The sequence below is a fragment of the Geospiza fortis genome, unplaced genomic scaffold, assembly GCF_000277835.1.
Source record: "Geospiza fortis unplaced genomic scaffold, GeoFor_1.0 scaffold192, whole genome shotgun sequence".
Lineage (NCBI taxonomy): Eukaryota > Metazoa > Chordata > Aves > Passeriformes > Thraupidae > Geospiza > Geospiza fortis.
This window is the reverse complement of record NW_005054315.1, coordinates 85,801-92,168: the sequence shown is the minus strand read 5'-3', so window position 1 is coordinate 92,168 and position 6,368 is coordinate 85,801.

Here is a 6,368-nt window from a genome sequence, read left to right as displayed (position 1 = left end):
AATTTGTTTAATTTTCACAGGGAAATGACAGCGGGGTTTGAAAATAACAAAGCTGACTTAGACATCAGTATATCCCATGACACACAGTAGTGCATAAAATATTCAGGAAAAAAGATTAAGATATGAGATACTTTGGATTGGGTTCTTAACTGAATAACTGAATTCATATCAGAGTGCAATAGAAATTTTGTACAGAGACAGCAGGGATAAAGACATAAGCTGCATTCAACTGTGATTGACGGGAGAATTCAGTAATGCTGCACAATGCAAAGGATGAAGAACCAAGATGGAGATAATTATCACACATAATTTTAAAAGAAAAGATGAAAGTTGACGGAAAATAAAGTGTGGATAAAAATGGGCACAGGTGAAAACCAGTAAATTTAGACTGAGTTTTGACTAGCCAAGGTTGTGCCCAGAAAATTTTAAAATGTGCACCATTTGTCCATATCCAGCTGATGGACTTTTTTCCACTGAATTTAGTGACATGTTGCACTGAAGTGCAGGCAAAAATAAGTGAAAAGTCCTTGGTATTTTCTTATTTATTATTTTAACTTGAAAGTAAATTCTCTACTACTTATACTAATGTTGAAGTAACTATTATAAAGGTAACATCCCTAGCTAATGCATCACACAAATTTTCTGAATACCAGACAAATATTTATGACTTTTTATCTATTAAAAAGTCAGCTGACCTTTTCTCCTTGTAGGAATAAGCTCAAAAATCATCCCATTATTAGCATTATTCATATATATTTTAATTAATTCTGAAGAATTACTTGTGTCTAGTAGAACTGAAGCATTAATACCTTACCTTTATAGCTTAGAACTTGGATAGCAAAAGTACTCCTTGTAATTGGGAAGTCTTGTGATGCTAAATTCTTTGAACATTACACCTTTTGGGTCATCCAACACAGATCCTTAGAATCACAGACAAGCATATTTTATCCACATATTTCTCAAGTATTTTAATATTAGTTATACTTAATCCATTTCAATTTCCATAATATTCCTTTAATTTCCATCCTAAATATATGTTCACAAACATCGTAGCTTTTTCTTATATCAAAATCGTTTGCATGTAGCTCTTCACTCCTTGCAAAAAGGAATATTAAAAATACTTTTAAAATTAAATGAACATTCAAATTATATAAATATTGAAGTGTAACTCAACTCCACATTCATTTTTTTTTTATTTTTCTCTCTCAGTCTCTTTCTTTTTTAATCTCTGCTTCATTTAGGCAGACAATTAGTTTGGTATTAATTAATACATACTGCTGGCAAAACCCTCAGTATTTTTACCTATGAATTGTCTTAGAGATGGGATTATAACCAGAAGCAAGTTTGGAATGGAATTTTACATAAAAAAGGGTAAACTACTGATCCTTACCCCTAAAGCAGAATTGAAACCTTTTTTCTAGTAAAAGGTTTTTTTTTTTTCTTTTTATTCTTTCACAAGAAGAAAGGAAAATCTCTATTGATTCAAATATTTTTCATGGAAGTGTGAACAGATGAGCCATGCCTCATCTGCAGTGGCTGCCTGATTAATGTAGGATGGGATGTTTATAATTTTGATCTGGTGGATATGGCTTTTGGAAGGAAGGCAATTCTAATCTTTCTTGTCTGGGCAGATACACTTATAAATAACAGGGTCTGGATCAAAAATGGCTCAGCTGTAATGAACTAAGGAGTTGCAACAAGGTTAGGTTATTTGTATGCATTTCAAGTTTTGGAAGGGTTAGCTTTCTGTTGTGTCTCTAATTTACTTTACTGTGATTTTTTTTATATATTTGTGCTGATATCAGATATTCATATGCTGATTCTGATATCTGTATTATTCTTACACTTTCCATAAAAGTCAAATTTTAAATCATACTGAGTTTTTTGGCCTAGCAGTAAGGGAAGGAACATCTCATGACCAAGTAGAGGACCAATATTGTATGACTCAATCAGAATCATAAATTATTATCTTTCATTCATTGCTACCACATCGTGTAGAACACTGAAATTTTGTTTATAGTATGGAATGGAAATCAGCATTTTATTTGACAGAAGATATATACTGATTTTTATTTTGAGGGTTTTGTTGTTGTTGTTTGGTTTTTTGTTTTGTTTTTTGGGTTTGGTTGCTTGTTTTCCATGGGGGATTTTTTATTGTTGTTTGGTTGCTTTGGTTTAGATTTCTTCTACTGAAATAAGAAAAATAGAAAAAGGGGAAACGTACATGAATCTTGAAAGCAGTTAAAGACCTGTTCCTTTCACCTGTAGTATAGTCTGTCCACAGGCATTGAGAAAGTCGAGACTTTTATGCCTATTGATCAGCACTGGAGTTTTCAAGTTTTTATGCTTTTCAATTTTTCATGTATTCTTTTTGTTAGCTCAGTGATGATGTAAGGATGAAATAAATTTCAGGAAATAACAGCTATATTAAACTTGGATTTTATGAAGCATCTACTAGATTTTTGGGCTGTATATTGAACTATTTAATTTCAGTAATATCTTCCAGAAAAAAATAACCCTTTACAATTAAAGGCTTTTAGTTGAAGTAAGTCAGTGGACAATGCTTTTATTATTCACCATTTAACTGGGTTCTGTCAAATAAAATCTGGTAAGCAATTATTTGTTTTCTTTATTTTTCAATTCCTGCAAGAAATAAATAGGTTATTTGGAAGAAAGATAGGGTCAGTATTTGGTTAGCCCCAAGGATAAATGCTTGCTCTTGCTTCAGTTAAAATAGATGAGGATATTCAATTATTGTTGCTATGTTGGTTCTTTTTTAAGAGGTCTAGCAAATAAAAAAGTATTCTACTTTTACTTTCCCAGATACTAGACTGAAGTCCTTAAACTTCTTTTATAATGCTAACTCTCACCAAGGTTTATAAAGTTGTTTGGGTTTTTTTTTCTTGCATTGATTTTGCTATAGGTTTTTACTAATTTTTGGGTTTGTTTCTTCATTTGTCTGTTGTTGATGTCTTTTCTCAATTAAGGAGAAGACAAAGGTTATAAAACCTTGATAATATTCTTCCAAAAGCCATTTGATAACTCAAAAACACTATAAAAGAACAGTACACAGTTATTTGTGAGTGAAGTAAGAAAAGCTGTTATTCATAACTGCAAATTGTGTGCAAATGAAGGAACCAAGTGCAGAAGTACTTTTTCTAAATCTGGATTGCTTTTTGGGAATTGGATAATATGAAACTAAGGTAATGTAGGCAACCAAAACCAAGCTATATCTCTAGGCATTTTCTTTCAAAGAATTATCAAGAGCATCATGACACGGGCTGCAATATTTATGACAATAAAGATTACAGTATAATGCAATTTTTTAAAATAGAACTTTAATATCCCAACTATAGATAAAGGAATATGCTCCTATTTAAAGATGCTCTAGGCCCTGAAAATTATTTTTCTATTTAGCAAGCTGGTATTTTTCATCTGTGCTTTAAAATATAGAGCAAATATAATTAGAAATAGAAATGAAAATTGTCCTTTGTTAAGAACATTGTTGCAGTACTTAATTACATTACACATTACATAATACTGTTTAAAGTATCCAAACTTTCCCTTTCTGAACTTCTCCCAAAGCACTGATCTCTGTAGAGTTTACTCAACTTAATTATTAATCTGTCATAATTTTAGGTTTCTCTAGTGTTTTTTCAGGAATTAAGTTGGTATTAACAACCTTCTGGTTGTTAATTGTCCTTATATATGATGGAGTATCATAAACATCTATGAAATCAATATCTTAATAACAATGTAAGTTTTTAGTATAGTTGGCACCATTTGAAGCAATACATGATCTCTATGTGGAATGTTGTATATCCAATATGTTGGGGTTTTTTTTAAAGTGTTACAGTTCTATAGTATGGTACAGATTACATTGAAATTCTCTGCAATAACTTCATGCATATATGTAAATATGTCTATACGTACATAAAGCTCACAAGGAAATAGCTCTAAGGTAAAATTATACTTCTGCTACCATTAATCAGGCCCTTCAGAAGGAAACATCCAATTACTGTTCAGCCAGTTCTCTTTGGGACCTACTTCTTTTGATCTTTTATAGCAGCCTCTTTCCATTCCAGTGCCCATTTCCACATCCTCCCTGGATTATTTTCCACATCAAAGGATGTCTTTCTTTCCTCTGTAGAATTCTCAATTTTGATCTCTCCACAGTCATCATGAGAGAGACAAAGAAGAAAACCTAATACTGATAATAAAGTATGTCAACCTCTATTTTATGCAATATGCTGGAAGCTGTATCAACTAAAATACTAAAATTTTGTTTTACCAAAAAATTTTACCCCAAGAGAATTGTTATGAGAAGAAATAAGATTACTCATTATGAATCTGTCATTTCCCTTCCATATTTAACCAAACAACAGTAATTGTTGTTCAGTTGAGAAGTCACAGTCATGAGGAGGAAAACTAATAGATATTTTTACCTCTAATGCTTTAATAAATAAAACAACTTCCTGCTTATTAGCTGACAAGTATGGAGTTGCTGTATTTTGTTCAGCTGATTTATTTTGATAGACTGTAATTTAGGGAATTGGAAAAATATAAAATGTCCTATATTTTTAGGAAGAGATGTGCAAAGGAGCAAAAATAGCTATTACACTCTCACTGCATTATGTTGTGCCTTTACCCTAGCTGGCAGCCAGGCTGCACACAGCAGCTTGCTCACTCCCCTACCATCAGGATCAGGGGGAGAATTGGAAGAAAAAAGTAAAATCTAGGAAAGCTGCGGGTTGAGTTCACATGTGAGACTCCCAGAATGCCTGGAGGATAACTTCTCCAGCCCGGTCACAGCCCTTTTAGAAAGAACAGGATACTGATCCTCAGGGTCGCCAGTGTAAGTGACTTGCCTGTGGGTTCAAGACTGAAAGCAGCCTGGACTGCAGTGATCACACACTGGTGGAGTGCACAGTCCTGAGGGGCAAGGGTCAGACAAAGAGAAGAGTCAGGACCCCTTCCAGCTCTTCAAGGATATACTCAACAGCATTGTCCGGGAAAGTGCTCTCAGGAACAAGCAGGCAGAACAGAGCTGGCAGATTTTTAAGGATGCCCTCCAGAGAGCAAGTGAGGTAGTGATTCCCAAGTGCAAGATACTGGGCAAGGAAGACAAAACACCAGCACACTCAAACTAAAGGGAAAGAAACAAATGCACATGATAGGACCCTTTTATTATTGCAGGTTATTATTGCAGATCATTCTTGGGTTTCCCCAGGATTCACTTAGTTCTTAAGTTTCTTATTTCGATATTGACTACGCAATTGCCATTCAGAGTTGGAAGTAGTCTAGTGTATTGCTCATTCTGCTAGGAGTTTGAAATCTGGATGAATCTCAAATGTTTCATGTTCTAAAAAGGACTTACAAACACATATGCATGAAAGTAGTGATTGAAAATACTGATCCATTACTCAATACTGGGACAAATTTTAATAGGTTTGGAAGTTCTTTATTTATGACATTTTTTTATATTTGATACTTCTTTTTTTTATATATACATGGATGCACAAATGTTATCCTAAATACTCTATACTCTTACTGTAAAATTGCAAAAATTGTTTGCAAAACACAGCTAAGTTAAAATTGGCAAGAATCTTGTATGTTGGCAGAAGGAGATGCAGGATTTGTTTGCATTTTGATTTTTTTTTTTTGTATTTAAAATGCTAACTTATTCATAGTATTATTAAAGCTTCCTAGAGTTTTATTGATCATTTAATTCATCAACAGCTTGGAGGAAGAAAGCTGACAAAAATTCTATACTTGAGTTAGTAAACTAATGTATGGGAGACTTAAAGACTGAATTCAAGGAACATATTAAAGTTTTATAAAATCGTCCCAAGACAACAAAGATTTTATCTATATTAAATTTGGAATAAGAGAGAACATGTACTTAAGTTTTAACATGAAATCATAAATTTGTACCTCTAATGTCCTCTTCCTAGTACTGACTGTATGTTAACTGTTTGGGGAGTAGATTTGAAAGCATTAGTCAAAACAATATATGCAATAAAATTTCTGACTACATGTCTTTTAAATGAAAAATTAAAGACTGTTCTTGTAGTAGACATCTTTGTTTGCTTTACTGAGAATGAGATTATTTTCCACAATTAAAATTCAGGCTATTATATTGTATTTAGTTTACAGTTTAGTGGATTGACCTAAGTAGATTTGATGTCCAGGTGCATTACAAGATTGAAATGCATGATGCCCTTTAGGAAGAAAACAAAAAAGAAGTTAGAAATAAGCAAGAATTAGAACAAATGTCAGCCTGTAATGCACATTAAAATGCAATTGTGATGTGTACATGTGGTGTATGATGACATTGTCACTTCCATGAGACCAAGGCTTGAAGTTCT